General features: G+C 50.0%; 1 long non-coding RNA gene across 1 annotated transcript; it reads right to left on the bottom strand.

Annotated features, from left to right (window-relative positions):
- Window positions 1–20,255: 20,255 nt before the first annotated feature.
- Window positions 20,256–22,632, bottom strand: LOC102028897. Its single transcript, XR_261936.1, has 3 exons — window positions 22,610–22,632; window positions 21,723–21,771; window positions 20,256–20,340 (listed from the first exon to the last, which is right to left on the bottom strand). It is a non-coding gene; the product is annotated as an uncharacterized LOC102028897 (long non-coding RNA).
- Between the last annotated feature and the right edge of the window lie 377 nt (window positions 22,633–23,009).

The raw sequence follows: 23,009 nt of genomic DNA, 5'->3' as shown, positions 1-23,009 counted from the left end.
TCAACCGATTTACCGTGTGTTGGTGGGCGAGTGGTTCCCTATCTCTGGGCCTCGCGTTTTTCACCGTGCGCCGAGATCTTTCTTTGTGCTCAGGGCCAGGCTCCCGGCTTCCTTCTCCTTGGGGTGCACTGGAGATATGTTCACCATTCAGCGCGCCTCGAAATACCTGGGAGGTCCTAGAGAGAGACCTCCCGATCCCGTCTGCACCAGGCACCACCCCTCTGTGAGCCCAGTTTTGTGCCTTCACAGCTTGTCACTGTGCCTGTTTTTATTTAGCCATCGCTGCTTTCCCAAAGCTGCGCACTCTGGCGCAGAGTTCAGCGACTCATAGATGACGGCTGCCCCTCCCCATAGCAGGTTGCACCCATGGGTGTGTGGATCCTGGACTCCACCCGCGCAGCCAGCTTTTCACATTGCCGCTCAGCCAGTGTTGGACACCTCTCCATATGAAGCCAGAATAAGTCCTGTGGCATCTGCTCTTTAGCCCTAATCCAGCCCTAGCGTCACAACTTCCCCTTGAGTGTTCCCAAAGCCTGGGTCTTTGGTGTAGAGATCTGTTTCTTGGTTGGTTTCCTTGCGGGGAGGGGCAGGGAGGGCACTCTGTGCTCTGACCTGGTGTTTCTCTCACCCTGGAGCCATATCGGAAACCCCAGGGTCAGAGGGAAGGTATCTGGTGACAGTGTGGCAGCGACTGGCATCCCCCCGAGCCCATCCTTCCTGCCCCCCACCTGTTACTGTCCTTTCCCACTTCTGCCCATTCCTGCCCCTAAATGGGAAAAACTAGACTGAAACAGCCCCATTTGTGCATTTGTTCATTTAAAAGCCACTTGCTCAGCACCTCCGTGTGCTGATAACACCTTAGTACAGAGCTCAGCTGTTCTAGATGCTCAAGGGTGCAGCAATAAACAACTTGGGATTCCAGCAACTTGGGAGGCTGAGGCAGGAAGATTGCAAGTTTGAGACCAGCTGACCAACTCAGGAAGACCCTGCCTCCAAATAATAACATTTTAAAGTGCTGGGATATAGCTCAGCACTCCCTGGGCTCAATCCCCCAGTACCACAAAAAATAAAAATAAAATACAGTATGTCATGGAGTGAGAGCATTATAGAGAAAAATAAAGTAAAGAGGGAGACGGTCAGGCTAGGGAGGAACAATGTTCTATTTAATTAGAGTGGATCTGAGAAGGCCTCACCGAAGGGGTGACATTTGGAGTTGGCAAGGGAAGGGCCAGCTTGCAGCTATGAGAAGAGAACTCAAGGAGAGGGGACAGCCAGGGCAAGTACCCGGAGGGAGGGATGGGTCTGGAATGTTGGAGGCATAGCAAGGAGGTTAGGTGCAAGGGACCTGAAGAACACAGCAAAAGAGTAACGCGTGTTTCATCTCAAAAACCCAAGTCCGGAAAATCACCTGTACCATACCACCCAGAGACCAGCATCAATAATTCTTCTCTAGTCTGTGCTGAAGCAGCTCCATAACTGAGGTTAGGGGAAGAATAAGTGCCCTTATGGTATGGGTTACTGCGAACGTGTGCAGGTTTGTGACTGCTTCCTTCCGAGCATCATATCATAAATGTTTGCCTGTGTCATGTGTGTCGTCATCCACCACAATTTCTTTGTGTGCCACCGTTGTTTAATTTGCAGGTAGGTACAGGCTGTTCTATTTTGGTGCTATAAAGAATAATCACAAAAGCTCGGCAGCATTTCCAGTTATTTCAAAAATGAATGAGAGTTGTATGAGACCAGCAGACAAAGTACTTCCGTCAGGCCTCCAGAGGAGGGGTGGAAGAGCAGGACAGTGAGAAGCACACTGGGACCCTTGGCAGAATTGCTTTCTAATGAGGATTCACAGACAGGGAGGATGGGATGGTGGTTGCCCAGGACTAGGGTAGGAAAAAAAATGGATTAGTGTTTCATGGGAACAGAGGGTTTTTTTTTTTTTTTTTGCTGTTGTCGTTTTTGTTTTTTGGAGACAGGGTCTCATTGTGTAGTCCAAGCTGGCCTTGAGCTCACTATGTAGCCTAGGCTGGCCTTGAACTCATGTTGATCCTCCTGCCTCAGCCTCTGAAGTGTCAAGGTCACAGGCCTTGGAAATTTGGAGATGGATGGCATGATGGTTGGGTAACAAGAATGCACTCAATGCCACTGAACATTTAAAAGTGGTTAAGATGGTCAATTTTATGTTTATCTTGCCATAATAAAAAGAATTGCTGTTTCTGTCAAGCAGAGGAAGGGTCTGCCTCCTAGTCTGCAGGGTGGGGAGAGAAGATAGGACTGGTATCCTCGTCTCTCCGTGGGGCAGACACTATCCACCTGGGAGCTCCGGGTACCACACAACAAACAGGAGGAGAGGGGCACCAGAGCCTGCCAGGTGGCCTTCTGGGACTCCAGAGGTGGCTCTTACAGATGCACCCCCAGCCCCGGTTAGAATGCTGATACCAAGCAGGACTGAGGCAGCCCTGAGCACCCCTATGGGGAACTACAGGCCCCTGGCTGCTCCCCACAAGCCACACCTGAGTCCAACTCATACAACTGATGCGGCCAGGACCCTGCTTAGATCTCTTGGTCCTGCAGGACTCTGACCGAGCCCTCACTGCCTCGATCTACCTCTGAATCCAAAGGCTTTTTATGGAGACCGGGAGAGCTACAGCAAGTTCAGGGATTCACACACACACACACACACACACACACACACACACACACTGGGGATTCACACACACACACACACACACACACACACACGCACACACACTGGGGAACACTTGATGCCCCTGGGTGGGGTAATTTTAAGGAAGACTTTCCTTGTCCCATTTCACAGTGGTTGCCCCTGGGATGAAGCTCTGTTTGTCACAGTGGAGTCTGGTTTGATGGTGCATACCGTGTCGGTGGTACACCCTGTGTCGTAGCTACGCCTTACAGACCCTGCCTTTTCCCACGCTTCTTCCCAATGATTGCAGCCCGCTCTTCTCCCAGGGAGTCCTGATAAACCAGGTGCGGTTGGTTAAGCTCTTATCTCAGAGAACTTAGCTCAGAGCCTGACCGCTGCAGGTTCTGTGTCCGGGGTGTGGGCGGTCTGACAGCGTCCTCACCCTCGGAATGGTCCTGGCTCCTGCAACTGCGCAGTGCTCTTCTAGCCTCTCCCCTTCTCAGACCCTGACAGATTTCTGTTCTCTCCCTGGAGCTGGGGCTTGATTGTCCTTTGGGTTAATTTGGAGGATGGCCCTTTGGGTACCTGTCCTACCTAGGGAGTGTCTTGTCCCCACCAGGCCATTGCAGTGCCTCCAGCCAGGGTGGCAGTCACGTGATGAGGACAGCTGAGGCTGGTGGCACACAGCTGTGATCTGTGCCACTCTGGGAGGCTGAGGCAAGAGCATCAAAAGTTGGGGAACTCTGCCTGGGCAACTTAGAGAGATCTTATCTCAAAATAAAAAAGAAAAAGGCCTGAGGATGTAACTCATTGTGAAGGCCCTGGTTTCAATCTCCAGTACCGCAAAATGAAAGGAAAGGAAAGGAAAGGAAAGGAAACCAAACCAAACCAAACCAAACCAAATCAAGCCCAGCCGAACCAAACCTACAAGGCTGGGAAAATGAACAAGGCCTTGCATCAACCAAACTGCGGTGACTTACAGTCTACTCTGGAGCTACCGTGCACTGCCTGAAAGACCCAGCTGCCACTTCCCACAACTTCATGTAAGGAGGCAGCTGATGGCCACATCACAAGTGAGCAGAGTACTCAGTGCGTGAAAGGCTCGCACACCCATGTGCAGATTAGGAGGCAAAGGTTCAGAGAGGTTCCCTAAGCTACCTAACACCACACAGCTAGCAAGTGGTAGAGGCAGGATTTGGCTCCATGCTGTAGGCCCCCAGACTCATATTATAGAAGTTTTTTGCTTTTAGTTAGAGGGGAAATGCTAATGTCATCTGCCAAAAGAGAGAATTGGGGCTCAGAAATGGATAGTGCCCTTTCCTGAGTCACACAGCAAATCAGTACTAGGACTGGGACGGCATCCAAGCCACCTGGTGCCTCACTCTGAGTTTTCCTTCCTGGAGGAGCCCAACTTCCTCTGGGCCCAAGCGGTGGGGCTAGGCTGGTGCTGTCTCCAGCCCTTTCCTGGGGCAGCCCAGTTAGCTGGAAGAGATATATTCTGAGCATGCACTCTTTCCCATTAGTTCTATGGAAGCTCTTTGGGAGCTAGGAGGAGGAAACATTTCTTCATTCGGCAAACATTTATAAGCACCTACAGCGTTCCTGGCTCTGTTCTCAATTCTTGCAATACGCTAGTGAAGAAAAAAGACCCTTGTCTTCTTGGAGCTTGGGCTCTAGGCTGAGGAAACAGACAAGAAACAATAAACCACGATAAAGAGGTGTGGTCTGTAGCAAGCTAGAGGATGACAGTTGCTGGGAAAAAGAAAGATCTGGGCAGGGTAAGGATGTTTGGATACCAAAGTGGGAGAGCATGGGCCTCACTGAATAAGTGGCCAGGGTAGGCCTCATGGAGACAGTAACTTGAAGCAGGCCTAGAAAGAGTTAAAGGACAGAGCCATGCAGATACATCCCTAGTGGAATGGACAGTCAGTGCAAAGGCCCTGGGGCAGGAGCACGCCCAGCAGGTATGAAGTTGAGTGAAAAGGCCAAGGAGTGAAGAGAGTGAGGCAGTGGGTAGCAGGAGGTGAGAGAATGTTATGCCAGATGTTACACAATGCCGTGGGCCTCTGTGAGGATTTGGCCTTTACTCCAAGAGAGAAGAAGTCTCTGGGAGAAGGGCAGCAGGAGGTGTGAGGCACTGGGGTGGTGCATCAGAACTTGCTTGTTTTCCACAGCCATAACACCCATCCATCCTGGGGAGCCTGGTCCAGAATTGGAGCAGACGAGAGAAAGCCATTGCTACCACAAACCCCCAGCAGCCAAAAATGTCCCCTCTGGTAGCATCGGGCCCCGGGTGTGCCTGGCTGCTCCTCCCGCTGAGGTTCAGCGTGTCTCCATTGGGCAGGCCCTGCCAGGGGTCTGGTACCCCAGGGAAAGTGGCAGCTGCTTATCTCACGGTGGGACCCGGGGCGTTGGACAGCAGAGTCAACATGTCCTGGGCCTCGCTTACAAAATCATATTTTCCACACACACAGCGCTGCCAAGCTCTTATCAGGCCTCCAGGTGGAAAAGCTCTGTTGCCTGGCAATGTGGCCTTATCTGTGAGGTCTGCACGGAGGCCAGTACGCGGCGATTTCACTAGATCCTCTCCCATCTGTCTCTGCAAACATCTCCAGGGGCTTCCAATTAAGGTTTTGCTTTTCTTTTTTGCAGATGTTTGCTTTAATCTAATAAAGCAGTTTACAGGCCTCCTCCGTGGGTGGATGAGGGCCTGGCCCCGGGGGCTGGTGGAGAGATGGGGAGGGAACCCTAGACACTGAGCTTTGACCCCAAGCCTGGCTTGTGCAGGACGAGAGGCACAGCAGGTTGGCAGGAAGGACCAAGCCTGGCCCACACTCAGATAAGCGGATTCTTCCCCATGGCCACCACCTTTTCTCTTGCCCAGGCTGTTCTCACAAGGTCTCTATTTGTGCCTCCCTGCTGAGCACGAGGTCTTCTGGGGTGCCGCCTCCACCGGAGAGAAACTCCTACATCCCACCAGAAAGTCACCCAAGGAAGAGGCTCAGGGATCCCTAAGGAGAGTGCTGGGGGAGAGGTGGTCAAGGGCGCCAGGTAGACTGGGAGCTGGAATCCTAGGGCTCTGGGCGAGCAGGGGAGGCTGTGGCTCGCCTACTTGTATAAGGCCCAGTGGTGGGAAGGGAAGAGGGAGAGGAGTGGCTGCTCCCAGGGACAGGTCCGCATAGTCCAAGGGGTGCTCTGAGGGAGGGAGCCCCCCTTGCCCAGCTCCCAATCCCTCTCTTCTGTGAGCCCCAAAGGTTGACCTTTAAAGCCTGCTGGGGAGGAGCCTCCAGGGGACTTGAGGGTGATGCTGGCCCCCACAGACCTTGCTGGCTGCCCAAAGCAGCTTGGAATGGTGGGAGGAGCCATATTTTGCAGCCAGGGCAACCCCACTGGGTGGCCTGGCAGGAGTCACAGAACAGTCCAGAGCCTCTGTTTCCTATTTTGCAAGATGGCCGAGGTAATTTCTGTGAACTTAGCTGAGAGAATTCAGTGCCACGCTCTCAGCCTAGTTTTAGGGGAGCTGCTTACAGGAGGGAAAGTCCAGCATAGTTCTGGATCCTTGAGAGAGCTCAGCACCTGTGATTATCCCCTGGCCCCGGTCCCTAGATGTCTCTCAAAGCTCATCCCTGCCCTCTCTCGCCCAGGATTTGCTCTGGATGAGCTCTGGGTTATGTGGTTCTATTTTGCAGGTTGCTGACAAAATGATCCATGCTCTTCAAACTTCAGCATCAATAGGACTGGACAACTTAACTTCTTGGAGAACCTCAGGCTTCTCATCTATGTAAAGGGCTGCTGGTGATAACATCCACCTCCTAGGGCTCCTGTGAGGGCTTAGGAACTGTTGTGTGCCAGGTCCTGACCCAGAGTGAGTGCAAGGTCTTTGGCCATGCCTACCTGCTTGTTTCGTAACTTGGGGGTGTGATTTTCCTCCAAGATACCAAGTGTCTCTGATGTCCAGGGTGACTGAGGTTCCTGTTGCTGAGTATAGTGCTCTGCGAAGGAGAGGACTGGAAGGAGATTTTAGATGTCCCTGGGGGAACCAAGAGGGGGAGGGTGGTGAGTAGATGTCCCCAGCCTCAGGCCTCCCAGACAGCCCAGCTGGGAATCAGGGGCTCAGGCAGAGAGGTCTTTGGGGCATTCTAGTGGCCCTGAGCAGGGACGCACACGGAACTCCCTGATGGCTGGGCCTGCAGGCCAGAGCTTGGGGCACCTTGTATCTTTCTAAGTGATATTTCCAGCTGACAGCCTTCTCCCTCCCTTTGGGCCCAAGGCTCAGAAATCGAACACCCCAACTCACCCTTTTCTTTTAACCTGGCCACGCTGCAGGAGGACAGCAGAGAATCCAGAACCTTAATCATGGGTCTTCCTCCTTGCCTGGACCCAAGTCAGCCTGCAGCTGCATCCACCTGCCCGAGAAGCCTCTCTCCCTTCTCCATCTGACTCCATTTGTCCCTGTGGTCAAAGCTCAGCTCCACCTACCTCGCTCCTGGAAGCAGACACCACATAGTGAACATCACCAGTCATTTTCTCTGCAGTATGGGGGGCTCATGCTGGTGGGGACAAGTTACCAAGCACGTGGAGATGAGGTGGGGTGTCTTGGGAGGAAAGAACTAATCAAAGAACGTAAGGATCTGAGGGAGTTTTACCTACTAGAAAAGCTAGGAATTTACACCCTGCAAACGATGATCCTCCCAGAGTTCTTTGGGTTTCCCTCTTATTACTCCACCCCCGTTCCCCATGCTGACTTTGCCTGGCCACACCAGCCCCATCACTATGCAGACACCACCTTCCTGGGCCTCTGCATGCGCCCTGCACGTTTCTGCCTCCCTTTTTACACATACCCCTGCCGAGAACGCCTTCTGCGCTTGCCTGTTTGCCTTCCCCAAGTTTTAACGCTCAGTCCAATTCGACTCAGTGCTTTTACCCTATGAAATCTCTTTGACTTGGCCAACCTCTGTGGGCCCCTTCGTCCACTGAGATGTGAGCCCTGACCACAAGCATTAACACTGCTCATCAGGTGCTGTATTCCCTTTGTGGTGGTGAATACTGAGCAAAACTTTTATCTGCTCCACAAGACTTCAGAAGGGGGGCAGACATTGCTTTAAATCACCCCTGCTTCTACATTCATAGGAACAGAATTAATTTTTTTCAACTTCTGACCCCAGGTATGAGGATGATGGAATTTTTTGTAAGGTGATGACTGCTTGGGCTTGGTTGTGAGTCCCTTTTGGATCCCGTATCTGTGTGTCACCCTGTGAATAGTGCACCAGCTCCTCATGCAAGGGCGGGTAGTTCATGTGACGCACAGTGACGCCAGTGAACGCCGTGCTGCAGAGAAGCCCATGGCGAGGACCTGGAGCGCGGCTCCGCGGGCTGCTGTCCGTGGTGCTGAACCGTCTCCACCCGCCGGGGAACTACAGGTACTGGTTGGGGACTCTTGCCTAACAGCTCCCTGTAGTTGGGGTTTTCAGATATTTCTCCCCACACCCTCAATCAGCTAAACTCAAAATTTAGATCTTGCCAGGACAACAAGATCTATGGCCTTTTTTATAATTTTTTTTTTTTACAGTTTTATCATATTTCCAATAGTTAGGCATTTTCCACCTCTGAGAAACTAAAGATAGAGGAGTCATGAGTCTCCTCTCATGTCTCTCACACTGATATCTCGATGATCTGAAGCCCTCCCTGCTCCGTGGAGGGAGCGTTACCACTTTTCTGCACGATTTCATAGACTCTGTCCCAGCTCCACCTCTTACACAAGTCAGTTCTTGTATCTGGGACACAATTTTCTTCTTTTAAAATGGTGGAAGTGATCAGGAAGAGATTTGGACTGTGTTTTGGTTACTTTTCTCTCATTGCTGAGACAAAATACCTGACACCCAAAATTAAGGAAGGAAAGTTTATTTAGCTCACAGTTTGTGGAGGTTTCGGTGCATAATCAGCTGGTTCCAAGGCAGGGTGGTGTAGCACAGGGGCAACAGTTCGTGGTGGCAGAAGACAGAAAAAGCAGCAAGAGCAAAAAGGGGGAGGCCCGGGGGCTTTTTTCTGTCCCTTATATTGTATGTAGGCTACCCGCCCCAGGTCAGGTGTAGCACTCACACCCATAATCCCAACACTAGACAATGAATCCATCACAAATTCTAAATTCAGCCACCTCTGAAAAGCACACTCCCATGACTGCATTAGGCCTTGGGGGGACATCTAGACACAAATCACAACAGACTGTATTATCGCTTAGTGGCTCCCAATTCACTAATCCTCTCTCTCTCAAATCTCCATGATCGCTTCTTTCCAAGCTCTCAGAAACAAACAAGAAAAATCCAAAACATTCTCCCCACTTCAAACTCCAAAGGCAATTTCTTGCAGATGGCCTTACTTCCACTTGGTAATATTCGGGGGATGCCAATTCCTGTCTTAGACATCCAAACACCTGTTCTTCTGCTCTCACACACTGAGGTGGCTTTGACAACACCTCAGCTTTCTCTGGTGGAAACCACACGGTGAGAAACATTTGGTTCCAACTGTAAACAGTAAATTGCATTCTACATGCACCAGCTTTTCCAGAGGTTTTGGGGACAGAAAAGGCTATTGAATTAGTCTCAGAAGTGGGATGCTCTCCATTCTGAGGGGCTTGGAAGCCTTCAGTTGCTGTCACATCCCCAGGCAAGGGTTCAGAAGAAGCTACGGCACTCTTCCCTCACCAGTCCTCCTGGTTCCCAGCTCCAGGACAGGTGGCTCAGGGCCACGGGCGAGATGCAGCTCCAGCTTAAATCTGGGCTCCCTCAGGCAACTCAATTCCTTATCCTGAGATCCAAGCAAGAAATTGTATTCCTGAGGCACTGAACTCCAATAAATAATAAATGCCAACACAGACACAAGACAGTGACACTGAGAGGTGAGATAATTTTTACAAAAGCTGAAAGCTGAGTCTCAAGTGCATTTGTCCTGGAGTTGCAGCTCTGGAAAGGTCCTTGGAAGGTCACTTTGTCCCCTATAACCTCCGTGATAGAAGAAAGGGAGAATGAGAGATACACACAGAGGACTCCAGGGATCTCCAAGCCCAGCCTCACCTCCTAACTAAGAAAGACAAGGGGGCTGGGCAAGGGCTGGGATCAGGTACTTCTCTGAGCTCAGCAATCTGTGCAGACCTAAGCACAGTTCTTAAGAAGTTTTCTCATCTGCCAGGTGGAACTTATATCCCTTGCAGTAGAGAGGGGTTTTGTGAGAAGAATAGTCAGTTCAGTTCAGTGGCCACTTGCTGTTTCATTCTGTGAGGCATTCATTCAACAGCTGTGCCAGGCTTGGAGTCTGGTGCCGGAGAATAAACAATGAATAACACAGGCAGTGCTCCTCCTCACAGGGCTTATGTCCAGCATCTGGGGAGACCAGGAAGGGCACCGAGCCCACTGGTGAGTTGGCTTCTCAGCGAGGCAGGATCTTTGCTGGGCATGGTGGTACACCTGTGCTCCCAGCTGCATAGGAGGCTGAGGCAGAAGGATTGAAACTTTAAGGTAAGCTTGGGTAACTTAGCAAGAACCTGTCTCAAAATTAAAAAGGTTATGGATGTAGCTCAGTGGTAGAACTCAGTAAGGAGGTACCTATGTTCAGTTCTCCGGTACTGAAAAAAAATTGAGGAACTTGAATTTTTCTACACTACCAGTAGGGATGTAAAATTGTACAGTCACTTTGGAAAACAATTTCAGTAGCCTTAAAAATGAAACATATACCCGCCACACTTAGCCATTCTGCTCCTAGGCAGAGAAATGAAAGCACTTGAATACTTACACGTAAATATTCATAGAAATTTTGCCATATTCCTCAGATGGAAACAACCTAAGTATTTACCAATAGATAAATGGATAAACAAGTTGTATTATGCCCATGTAATGGCATATTACTTAGTAATAAAATAAATTAACTATCATTAATATATACAACAACATGGCTAAATCTCAAAATAGAAGACAAAAACAGTACACGTTGTAACAATCCATTTACATTTGTAAATGAGTCTCTAATAACTGCAAACAGACTTGTGGTGCCTGGGGTTGGGGCTCTGGAAAAATGTAGAGGGAGAGAGGAAACACAGAGGGTCAGGAAGATGTTTTGAGAGCTGATGGATACATTCACTATTGTGATTATGGTAATGGTGTCACACAGGTACACATATATCAATACTTACCAAATTGTACAGTTTAAATACTTACATATGTATGTTATTAACTACCAGGTATTTTTAAAAAAGAGGACACCACAAAAAAGCAGAGATGACATTTAGATGTCTCCCAGTTTCCAGCCAGTTTGACCATCATGGGGAAGAGAGTCATTGCCCCACCTGACCTATAAAAAACCTGGGACTGAGAGGCTATGGGCTGGTGCTGAGGTCATATGGAAAGCCCAGGGCAGAGCCCATGACAAGATCCCGGCTTCCTCTTCTGGATCTGGAACTTTTTCTGCAAGGCACTAGCTGTGCTCCCAGGAGACACTCAGGGCTGTCAGCACATCCTGAGCCGAGGGACAGGGTGTCCGTGCCACCTGAAGATGTAATCTCTCCTTTACTCCACACTTCTCCCCTGGTAGCTGTCCTCCGGCCTGCACATGCAGGGCATGGTGGTACACCATGGTTTAATTTGCAGAGAGGCTGTGATTATAGCATCTCCCCAAGGAAGTAATAAAGTGGGAGAGTGAGATAAGGGACAAATGCAATTACCTAATGGCGCTCTTATCTGCAGCAGAGAAAGACGGGGGCCAAGCTGGTGATGTCCTGGAGAGGCTTCCAAGGCTATTGGCCCAGTAAAGTACCCTGGGACAAAGAGACACGATAGATGGCAAAGAGACTGAGGATGGGTAGGAACCAGCGTGGCCAGGGGAATGGGTACTGTGTTGATTTCTGTCCCTTTTCTCCCGCAGCTTCAAAAATCACATAATATTTGTAGTCGGAGCAGAAGCAGGATCCTGGATGGGCTGACAGGCACAGGCTTTGCATGCTGACAGAGTGGGGTGTGCATCCTGGTGTGAGCTGGGGCTCAGGCACCCCACACATGAATGGGGTAACAGCAATCCCTTCCTCATATGATGACTTGCTGCCTACAGCTACATCAACCCCATCTCTTGCCTCTTGGTCTCCTGCTAGCTCACGTTCTCCTCATACTATGCAAACCAAAGGTGAGACAGCTGAGGCAGGAGGCCCTGGTGCTTAGAATGGCTGGGAGTGTGAGATCGTGGAGAAATGGGAGTGGCTATGTTTCCAGCGCCCCACGTGCTGGGCCTGGCACTTTTAGACTGTAACTGTCTAATCTCCACAACAACCCACAAAGTGCTTACCACGACCCCTCACCACCCAACAGGAATATTGAGCCCTCACCACATTCAGCCACTTATCCAAGGTCACAAGGCAGAGAGACAGAGACAGACCTTGATCCCAGGTAATCTGACTCCCCCTCCCCACAGGGCTGTGGATGAAGGTCCCTACCAGCTTCCTGGGATCTTTTGTGTCTTACTCCCATTTCTCTTATATGGGAGGCTTGCCCCAGCAAGACGCCAGGGGCAGGCTCTCTCCACTACAAAGCCACCTTATGAGCCCTGGTATGCGCACAGCACTGTAGAGTTTACAAAGAACTCTTTCAGGACGTCACATTAGTGATTCTGAATTCCTTAGGAGGAGAGAGCTACTACGCAGCTCCCTTCCCCAGGGCAAATGGACCTTTAGAAAACAGGGCCATTTGTGCTGTACAACATTCTTGAGAAGCAAATATCAAGAGTCATTTATAAATATGAAGCCGAGGCCTGCAGAAATTAAATAGTTTGCCTATGTTCACAAAGCTGGGGATAGACTGAGACAATATTTCCTCCCAGATTTGATTGACCCCAAAGCCCAAGCTCTTCGTCACTTCCAGAATCCACTCCCATCTCACCGACATTGCCTTAACCCGATGTAAGAAACTGATACAGTAAGTGGTAATTCCTCTCATCCCTCCCAGAGGAAGGCTCTGAGGTCCTTTATCTGCAGGCTTAGTCCTGCCATTTCCTGAAATGATCAAGCAATATTCATTCACTAATTCATTCATTCATTCATTCATTCACTCATTCACCAAATATGGATGAGCACCTGCTACACTCCCCCAACTATCTGGGCACCTGGTTTCTGAATACCTTTCACCCACTAGCCATGCCTTTGAAAGATTCAACCTCTGCTGGAGAGAAAGGAGCAAGGTGGGCATAGAGCCTGCCCCCTCAGTGGGTGTCAAAGTGCAGAGGTCCCAGGTATACCTCAGCTTAGAGAAAAGCTGTCTATTTCAAGTATCAATATTCAGCAGTTTCCATGGACACCAGATCATAATAACTAGACCAAATCAGACACAAAGCAGGTACTATTTCCATCTTTGATGTCATTCACTTCCAACCTTTTATCCACTTGCACGTATTTCAATCATTCAATACTAATCAAGCTCCTATGGGGTTCTGTCCTTGAATGCATACATTTATAGTAATAAGCATAACAACAGCTCAGGAAAGAACTAGCACTTATGGAAAATTTATCATGTGCCAGGCATGACTCTAAGCACAGCAGCCCTTTGAGGGAGGCACTATTATTATCCTTGTACAGGATGAGGAAACTAAGCTAGAGAAAGAATAAGGATTTTGCCCACTGAAAAATATCCATCTTGTCTGATGGCTCTGTGATCTCAGTGTAGCCAGATCTGAGGATTCAGACTTCCCTCCCAGGCTGCCAGGTCACCTCTTCCTTTCCCTGAGTGATTCCAGTATCCACCTTTCACATCTCTGTGCCCTGTAGATAAAGCCCCTGTGAAAATAAGCAGAGGTCTACACACCCCAGGGCACAGCCGAATTGGTGGGAGTGCTTGGATTGGAAGTGTGTGGGGTCTTCTTCTACTGTCCCATCCAATGGCTCCAGGATAGGCATGAGTCTCTGAGAAGCACTGGGGTGAACATGTCACTCTTTTACCTGTCCACCTCCTCCCTCCCACCACCCCAACAAGTGCTGGCCCATACATGATCATGTGACATCAGGCCCTGAGCAAGGTGAGAATGTCACTGGGACTTGAAAGGGAGAGGGTCCAAGGGAGCCATTTCTCAGCCAGCAGCAATGGCTGCTTAAGGAAGAAGCAGAGGTTGTCAGAGCAGAAATCTGGGTGAGCTGCTCCATTCGTTATAGTTTTATCCAACCCTGGGGACAAGGATGCTTTCCCTTTTCCCACCTATGAAACCCCAGGACCCACTCCCTGGGAGGGCCTTAGCTGATTCTGCAGCCCTCCTTGACCTGCCAGAGCTCACTGGCCATAAAAGCATCACCCCTAAAGCAACCCTATGGATCACCTTGATGGGAAAACCCACACCAGCCCAAGGACGGGCAGAATTTGGGTTACAGTCCACAGCCTGCAAGTCCTTGTATCTTTTAGCCTTGACCTTTACTCCCTGCATCCTTCTGATATGGTGTAGTTTTCTCCCCCTTCCTGGGAGGGTGGCTGGATCGTGTGTCACCCACCAAATTGCTTCTTCCCTGCTTCCTCACCAGCTTATGGGTCATAGTGTGAGTGCAGAGGTCTTCCGGTGGGTATCCCCATCCAGACATCTGCCTTTGAATTTGTTCCTTTGGACTGGGATTCTGAGAGGCTGGTTCAAGTCTAAGGTCTGGTGATTTGGGGCGAAGATCCAGGGTGGGTGGATTTCTCTCTGATTTCAAGGTCTCTCACCCATACAACGGGGCACAGAGCCCAGCTGTGGCAGGGTGAAAATCATGTGAAAACTACGCTTGCTGTCCTCCCCACTGGGTGCTTCACGTATGATGTCACGTCTCTGTATCAGTCTTAGGGATGCAGTTTGCAGTGTTAAGACTTGAACCAGAGGTCTCTGCTTGCACGGCAGGGATGGAACGGGTCCTCAGAGAGATTGCAGGCTCCAGAGAGGCAGAAGTGGGATCGTCCACCTCCTGGGCACATGCAGCATAAGATGTGTCCTTGTCTGTCCCATTTCCATTTCCTGACTGCTGAACAGGCTGTGCTAGAGCCAGCAGCATCCTCTCCCCAGGCACCTGTGGCTGCCCGTCATCCTGTTCCCACGCCTGGATATCTGGCACCGACGTGCTCCTGTTTTCCCTCGTTGTTTGCATGCGGAGGAGGTACCTCCTTCCAAATCAGGGAAGGAGGCTGGAAGAAAATAGCTTGGCAGCCGCCCTGAGAGGCACTCGCCTCCACTGTTTGGCCAATGCAGGCGGTTTGTGTTGGTTTCCATATGGCTGGTGACAGGCAGGGCTTCTCCCTCGTCTCTGGTAGCTGCCACGGCCACTCTGCACCTCCGCATCCCCACACAAGCCCCGACACCTCTGCAGCCTTGGCCGACAGCCCTTACCCTGGCTGGTGGCTTCCCAATTCGCAGGCCCGCTGGATCTCAGCCTTTCTGCCTCAGAACTCTCTCCAGCGAAGGGCAAAAGTTTGTGTCCCCAGAGATAATTCTCAGTTTGGGGGGACATTGGCCAGTGAGTGTGTGACCCAGCATCCCTGTCATTCAGGACAATTCTGAGGTGCATTTCAGATGTTCCCTTGAAGGGTCCCTGATAGAATCAAGCTCCAGTTGCCCACAATGGTGACCAACTCAGTGTTACACACTTCAGTGGCTTTATCCTTCCCTGTCTCACTCCCGTGCTCCATCCCGGTAGCCTCTGGGAATGACCTTCCAAGGGAACTGCCTGGGTCCTAGTCCTTACTTCAGGCTCTGCTTTAAAGAGGTTGCAAACTAAGGCCCAGCTGGCAGAGAGCATGAAGAGGAGGATAGCAAAGCCCTGCTAGGGACTCCGGAGGCCCAAGTTCCCATCCTACAGGGCTACTTTCCTAGCACCTTATACAATCAGAACTCGCAGACTGAATCCTCAGGAGAATAAATGAGTGAAGGAACAATAGTAGGTGTTATTTGCCGCACTGCTGATCTGGGAACTGTGGCTGATGTTTTTAGGGCTCACCAACAACTTCTGGACCTATACTGTTAGTCTCTGATGACAGGAGCCCCCAAACCACTCTTGGAGTTAATGGTGACCAGGGGAGTTTTTCGGCCAATGAAATGTGAGCAGAAGTAGTGTGTTTCACCTTGGATGAAAGTTGTTAGGAGCTAGGGTACAAGGCTCCCTGCTCCCTTTGGCTGCCCTGAAGCAGAGTGAAGAGAGGAATGTGCTGGAGGTGAAGGCAGCTTGATTACTGAGCCCTTTCGTGGAAGACAGGACCTTGGACTGCAATGGAGTTTTATTTTATGAATGAGAAACTTCTGTTGTTTGGAGTCAGAGATGAGGGCTATGTTTGTTACTGCAGCATAACCCAGCTCATCCTGACTGATACACAGACCAAGCCCCACAGGAACTGACTGTAGAGCTAGACCAGGAATGAGAACACTTCCTCAGCCTTGGTTGCTCTTGTCACCGATGGAGGATGCTGCCCTCTCCCCTACTGTATACACAGCTATTTTTGGTGTGGCAGTAAGAAAGATCAACAAGGTGCATGGAATCCAAGGGAGACCACTTCCATTCTTTCTCACTTGGCCAACCTCAAGTGAGCTCCTTAAATGATCTATCCCTAAGGTGCCACCTGGCTTCCTTTACCTCTATGTAAAGAAGTTGGATGAGACCAGGGGTTCTGGAACTGCTCTGAAGAGGCCCTGATTCTTCAGAAGCACCATGGGTCTGGCAGGATGTACAAGTGCTCCCTATCACCCTTCTTCAAACGGAACAACTCCTCTTTTGTCTGCTTTGCATTTGGGGGTTTTCAAGTGCTGGCTGGAAGACTTGTGACTCCCAGAGGAGGGCATTTTACCTTCACGACTCCTGAGAACCCAGTGTATCTGTTCCCACCCGACACTGTCCAGCTGTGCAGTTCCAGAGCCCTCATCCCTGACTCCCAGCCATCCCTCGAGCCGAGGTCCCCGCTGTGAGCAGCAAAGTGGACACTTTCCATGCACTTGGCCTATGAGCCCCTGGTGTGTGAGCCACAGGTGCTTGCATGGCTCTGGGTGGGTCAGCCAGACATGAGCTTTACCCTGGGCTGCTGGCCCAGCATTCCCCAAGCAGGGAGGCACCTAGGGCAGAAGGAATAATGTGGGACCAGGAGTCTAGAAACCTCTACTCCAACCCTAGCTCATGCATCTACTGCATGCCTCAGTTTCCCCGACCGTAGAATAATGGTATCAGAATTTGCAAACAGGCCCGCACAGTGCTGCACAGCAAGCGATAGCCACAATAAAGCACGTGCAGCCACAGGCGCAGGACAGGGGAAGGGGTTTTGTCTGCAGGGGGAAAGTCAGAACTGGATGGGAGAGGGAGCCTCAAGATTCCATGAAGCTCTAACAGGGAAGTGAGTAAGAAAGCAAGTTTCACTTCCTAGCGAAATACTTTCTATTTATTGAGGTTGTCCCCATGGGGATAGGCTGGGAGCCTTGTTGAGCCTGCCTACTGCCACACCAAAAATAGGTGTGTGTATACAGTAGGTGCTCGCTAAATGTTGAACTTGTCCTGTGGGGCTCCCTAAGGAAAAACATCTCTGCAGCTCATTGATTTCTCCTCATCCCCTTTTTTAGCCTACCTCCTCCCCAAGTTAGCCATTTCCTCTCTTAAGTGGGTCTGAGTCTGACTTCCTGCTGCCTGGGGAAGCAGCTGTGGTGATCCAACCATGATGGACAGACAGTGGGTGCTTGATTAGCAGAGGACTGGTGCTGAGCTGAGCAGGGAAGCAGGAGAAAGTTGTCTCCAGGGAGGGAACAGTGCCCCATTCCATCATCCAGCACTGCTGGCTCCCGTGGGGAGAGGTAGGTGTCAGGACTCCCTGCCTTCCCAAGATCCTCTGAATGTGTGACCCAGAGGGGGGCTAGAACAGGGTGTCCTGCCTTTATCTAGAGGTGAACTAGCCTTGGACGGATTCTACAGCTGGGAAGAGGAAACCCAAAGCAGGGCCATCTTGGTCATATTACTAGAAGTCTCACCCAATATAAAGCCTATTTACTCCCCTCCTGGGGAAGGGAGACCTGGCCCTGGGCCCCAGACCTCTGCTGAGCTTGTAGGGACTCCGTGTACCAGACAGAAGGGTGTTGGAGTCTGACAGACATGCAGTTTGCATCTTGCTTTGTCTCACATGGCTGTGTGACATCGGGCAGGTTATGTAACCTCCTCATGTTTCACTTTCTTCTTTTTTTTCTTTTTTTTTTTTTTTTAAGAGCGGAATATATTTATTGAGGGAATGAGAAAGCTTCTGCCTGAGAGAGAGACAAAAGGGGTCTTAGGTGGGTTGCCCTTTCTTTTCTTTTGTCTTTCTTTTTTTAAATAGTGAGAACTGAACTCAGGAACATCTCATGGACATCTATCCATCTATGTATCTATCTATCTATCTATCATCTATCTATGTATCTGTGTATCTATCTATCCATCTATCTGTTTACCTATCATCTATCTATCTATCTATCTATCTATCTATCATCTATCTGTTTTAACTTTTGAGAGACAGTCTCTCTAAGTTGTCCAGAAGGACTTGAACTTGTGAGCTTCTTGCCTCAGCCCCAGTGTGCTAGGATTACAGGCGTGTACCACTGTTCCTGGCCCCAAGTTTCACTTTCTAAATGTATAAAACTGGTCAATAACACTTCCCAGGATTGTAGCAAAGACCCAATAAGGTAATACAGAAAAAGAGGCTGGCCAGTGCTTGGGTGCCTACAGATGCACCACTCCCACACAGCCATCTGGCTTTCCCCGGGACTAGAAGGGAGTCTCCCTCTTACAGCTGCCTCTGCAGGGTTTGCAGAAGACCTAGGTTGCCTGGATTCAAGTCCTGGTTCTACCTCATGTCAGCTCTGTGCCTTGGTCAACTAGTTTTGCCTCTCTATGCCTCAGTTTCCTCTCTGCAAAGTGAAAATGAGGCAGGAGATTAGGGCATGGGCAGCTGTCTGGGAAAGTGGGTGTGACCTGTCAATCTCAGAAATCCAGGGCACTTGTGCCCAAACCCTGCACCTGCGGCTAACCAGGAAATGCTATCTTCAACTCTTTTTTTTTTTTTTTGGTTTTTCTCCGGTACCAGGAACCGAACTCACGACCTTGCGCTTGCCAGGCAGGCGCTTTTGCCGCTGAGCTAAATCCCCAGCCCCATATCTTCAACTCTTCTGCCAGGAGATCTAGCAAGGTTTTGACAGAACAGCCTAGATCTGACATCAGCCTGAGAAATGGGCAATAAAAAAGACAACAGCCATAGACTCTGTGGCCACCGTGCTCTTTCCTTCTTCAGTGGCCCCCTCTCACCTGCAGAGCATACTTCTTTTCCTACCTTTAATAAATGTGAAATCTTTCGCACACTTGGTGTCCAATTTTTTGTTCAGAATAACAAGAACCTGAAAAGAATCTCTAGGAGTCTCTCGCCCCCCAGAATCCTAGTAATAAGAACAGCGATACTTACTTCAGAGGGTTTCCCCCCATCTTGCCTTTTGAAATCATGAATAGTTCCCAAATAGAGAAGAGAACTCATGCTCACATTTTACCATTTGTGTCAGACCTTTTTTTTTGTTGTTTAAGAAGAAATAAAACTAGCCAGCTGTGGTGGCGTCCTCCTATAGTTCCAACATTCTGGGTGATTGAGACAGGAGGATTGCAAATTAGAGTTCAGCTTGGGTAACTTAGTGAGACCCTGTTTCAAAAAATAAAAAACAAACAAACGTGAAGGCCCTAGGTTCAACCATTAAGTACCACAAAGAAGAAGAAGAAGAAATAAGAGGAGGAGGAGGAGGAGGCGGCAGCGGAAGATGGACTGGAAATAATAGGCTAAAGCCTCCTCCTGCCCCATTCCTTGTACAAAGCCGGAGGCTCAGGCTGGGGCTGGATTGGCTCTGGGGTGGAGCAGGCAGGCGAAGAAGCCCGCAGGGGCCCTGGGGAGTTAGGGCAGAAAGGAGGCTGGAGGGAGGCGGTGGCCATCTGACTTCTCTTCCTACAGATTGTGTGGATGGAATGCTGGGGCAGAAGGCTGAGACCAGCAGACAGAGGGCAGTTGGCTTAGGACAGGGCAGGTTTGTCTAGGGGTGGCTGAAGGTGGCTAAAAGTGGCTGGAGGGGGGGTAGGGCCTGGGACCATGTGTGCTGGAGGAGCACGAACAGTTGCCAAGGGTAAAAAAGGTGGCAGGTGGTGTGGACAGGGAAGAAGGCAGAGGGCACAGGTGCCAGGGCCCTGGGATTGAAGACGCAGGTGGAGGCCGAGCCCACAGATGACTAGGTTCCTCTGCTCTGGGCCCCTGGTGACACATGCATTTCTAGGCATGTGCTTGTGCTGCTGAGCCATATCCCCGGCCTGACATGCGCATTTCTGACACCCTGATTCCCACCTAGATTTGAGGTTGCTGGAGCTCCAGTCTGGCTGAGGCCTGCACCCGCCCACATCATGCCTTGGCCTTCCCGTCTGAACTGTGCAAACCCAGATTCCATCCTGCCCTGGCCACCACACCCTTCCTTCCTGGTGACTCCTAGCAGGAATGGAAAACTGGTGCTTGCTGGTGGCATAGTAGGCCTGGATTTTATGTCATGGGTGTCACCTTAGGGCTGCTTGAGGTCCTCAGGACTTGGCAGCTGGCCTCCCCCAGAGACAGTGACCTGGCACAGCACCAGCTGGAAACTGCAATACCCTCTGTGACCTGGCCTCCGAAGTCATTTGTTGGCGCTCCTGCAACATCCTGTCAATCACCCAGGTTAGCACTCAGCACTAGTCAGCAGATGTATAGGAATAAGGGCTTTCCAAAAATATCATTTCAAGAAAGTGGGTTCAAATGTTAGCTCCACTATTTGCTATTTATCCTTGGCTAGGAATATTCTAATTCCCATCTCTACATGAGGACAATAATGCTGTCAAAAGACAAAACATTTAGCTATAGGTTTAACTGGCTTTTTTTCCCCCAGTACTGTACTGGGGATTGAACCCAGGGCCTTGCACATGTGAGGTAAGTGCTTTACCACTGAGCCGCACTATCAGCTCTTCTAGCTGATTTATTCCCAGTTCAAGAACTGGGGCAGCACCATTCTCTTATGGACAGCTAAGTCAGGTAGAAATATTATAGGCTGTCAGATAAGGCTGGGCCCTCAAGAGAGTCAGGACAAAGGTAAGAACACATTGCAACCTTGGCCAAATGCATCTGTTTGAAACCAGGCCTCAAGATAAAGACAAAATAACCAGGCCTGCATACTTCCTCATAGGACAAGAGAAGTGGTAACACCTAGCCTAATAAAATCTAGAAAGACATCAGTCACGCTGGTGGGTGACCAAGACCCCTCAGATTCATCACTTCTTGAAAAGGTCTTTGTTCTTTCCATGTGCACTTGCTATGTGACTTGCTTCCCCATTGGATCAATATTACCTAAGCGGCTTGATCTTATTGGCTGACTATAGCTGTAACCCATGTTACAACCATGTGGTTGTGCTCCCTAAACCTTCCCCTGAGAAGAGTGTCCTTGGCCATCCACTCAGGCCCCCAGCTGCCTCTCAGGAAGTGTTTCTCTCCCCCTCAGTGAGTATTTCCTACTCTTAACCTCTATAGTTCCTAAACTTCATTCTTCAGTTCTGGAGAACAAGAACTAGGCCTATTGAGCGTCCAGCATATTGGGAATTATAATATCCCATTTATATCATATTTGGAGGTCTTGATATCATTCCTAAATCAATTCTACAAAAACAGAATGAGAGCTTCCACTTAGCTATGGCAGGACAGTGGCTTTTGTAAGACGTGAACAAGGAAATAGAATAGCAGGGAAAGCTGATTGGTTAACACCAGGTTACTTCAGGTTGCTTTTTGGTGAAGGATTAAACCAGAGCAGATTTCCTTATTATACTGACTCAAATGGACTGAAACCTCCTGTTTTTAGGAAAAACTGGCCTGTTTTGGGATCCCTCTGCTTCCTGAAAGTTGCATTCTGGTTACATGGCATTTAGAGTGAATGACTCCCTTTTGCTTTGGTCTGGTCTGCTGAGACCTAGTGCCCAAAACAATGACCTCCCATAATTTTGTCCAACAGTGCCTCCGTACAGCATTGAGAGAAAGTGTAAAGGTCCTAGGACACACACCTGACACCCAGGGGCGCCTTCTTGTGACCATGATTGTTAGCTGCATGTCCTGGAGAGGAAGGACAGGGAGAGACTAAGCGGTTGAGACAGAGCAGGAGTCTACCCTGTTGCCCTCTCCCTTCCCTTGGGGCTGCAGCAGCGATCTTCTCCTCTGGGGCCCTGTGCTTCTAGGTATTGAGCATACCTTACCCTACCCTGCTCTCAGGTCCCGTCCCCAACCTGAGCATCCACTCATCCCAGAAGTCTCAGCTGCAGCTGCTCTTCCCCCAGCGCTTCCAGCCCCATGCAGGCCCTCGGAGCTTTTCCTGACACAAGCCAGGGGTCCTGAGGAAGGGAGAGGCACTAAATTATAGGTTGGCCTCTGTCCCCCATGCCTACAGTCCAGGTGTGACCCCTCTGCCATCAGCCACTTGAGCCCTAGGCTGTGGAGGTAGGGACTCCACTTATCCCTTCAGAGTTTCTGAGTGTTCCCCACCCCATATGTCGTTATCCTGTTACTGATGGAAGTGGGTCCCATCTCTCACAGAACCTGATGCAACAAAGAAACCAAAAGTACTCTGAAAACCACTGATGGACACTGGAGATGCTTCAGGTTGTCACCCCCAGCTCCTAAGCCTCACCTGGGAAGGTGGGCGGGAGGCTAGGCTCTGACCTGGATGTGGACTCTGTAGACCATCTCCACGCAGCCTCACCCAGCAGGTTCTCAACAACTGAGTCTCCTGAGAAGGAGTAACTTCAAAAGTGAGTCCTTGCCCTGCACTTCTCTGAGTGGTTGAGCAAGAGGCTGGGCTGTAGGAGGGGAAGCTGGGGCACCTCTTTGCCATTGGACAGGTAGGGTAAGGTATGCTCAATACCTAGAAGCACAGGGCACCAGAGGAGATGCCTACCCCTGAGGCAGGGTAGAGGCTCCTGTTTGTTCTGGCCTCCACCCACAACACAGCTTGTAGGTTGCCTGGCAACCATTGTTCCTTTAGTCATCATTGACTTTGAAAATAAAAATCAATTTCCTTTATGATATGAGTAAGGTGGCAATATGAACCACCAAGTCTAAATGGTCTGATTTTATTGCCCAAAGATTTATGAACAAGGTTGTACACAGAGCACTAGTTATAAGAGGAAAAGTTTTGGGGGAGGGGGTGAATTGAGCAGTCTGTGGAGGTGTGTGATATTGAATATTCTTACAGCAGAATATGTTGCAGGAAATAAAAATGCTGATGGAGACCAGGTGTACTGATAGGGAAACATTCTCATGGAGTAAGCAAAAAATAACAAGCAAATTACAGAACA

Source organism: Chinchilla lanigera, unplaced genomic scaffold (genome assembly GCF_000276665.1).
Source record: "Chinchilla lanigera isolate Chin_1 unplaced genomic scaffold, ChiLan1.0 scaffold00037, whole genome shotgun sequence".
NCBI classification, from domain to species: domain Eukaryota; kingdom Metazoa; phylum Chordata; class Mammalia; order Rodentia; family Chinchillidae; genus Chinchilla; species Chinchilla lanigera.
The sequence above is the reverse complement of the archived record's forward strand: the minus strand, read 5'-3'. Positions and strand labels throughout refer to the sequence as shown.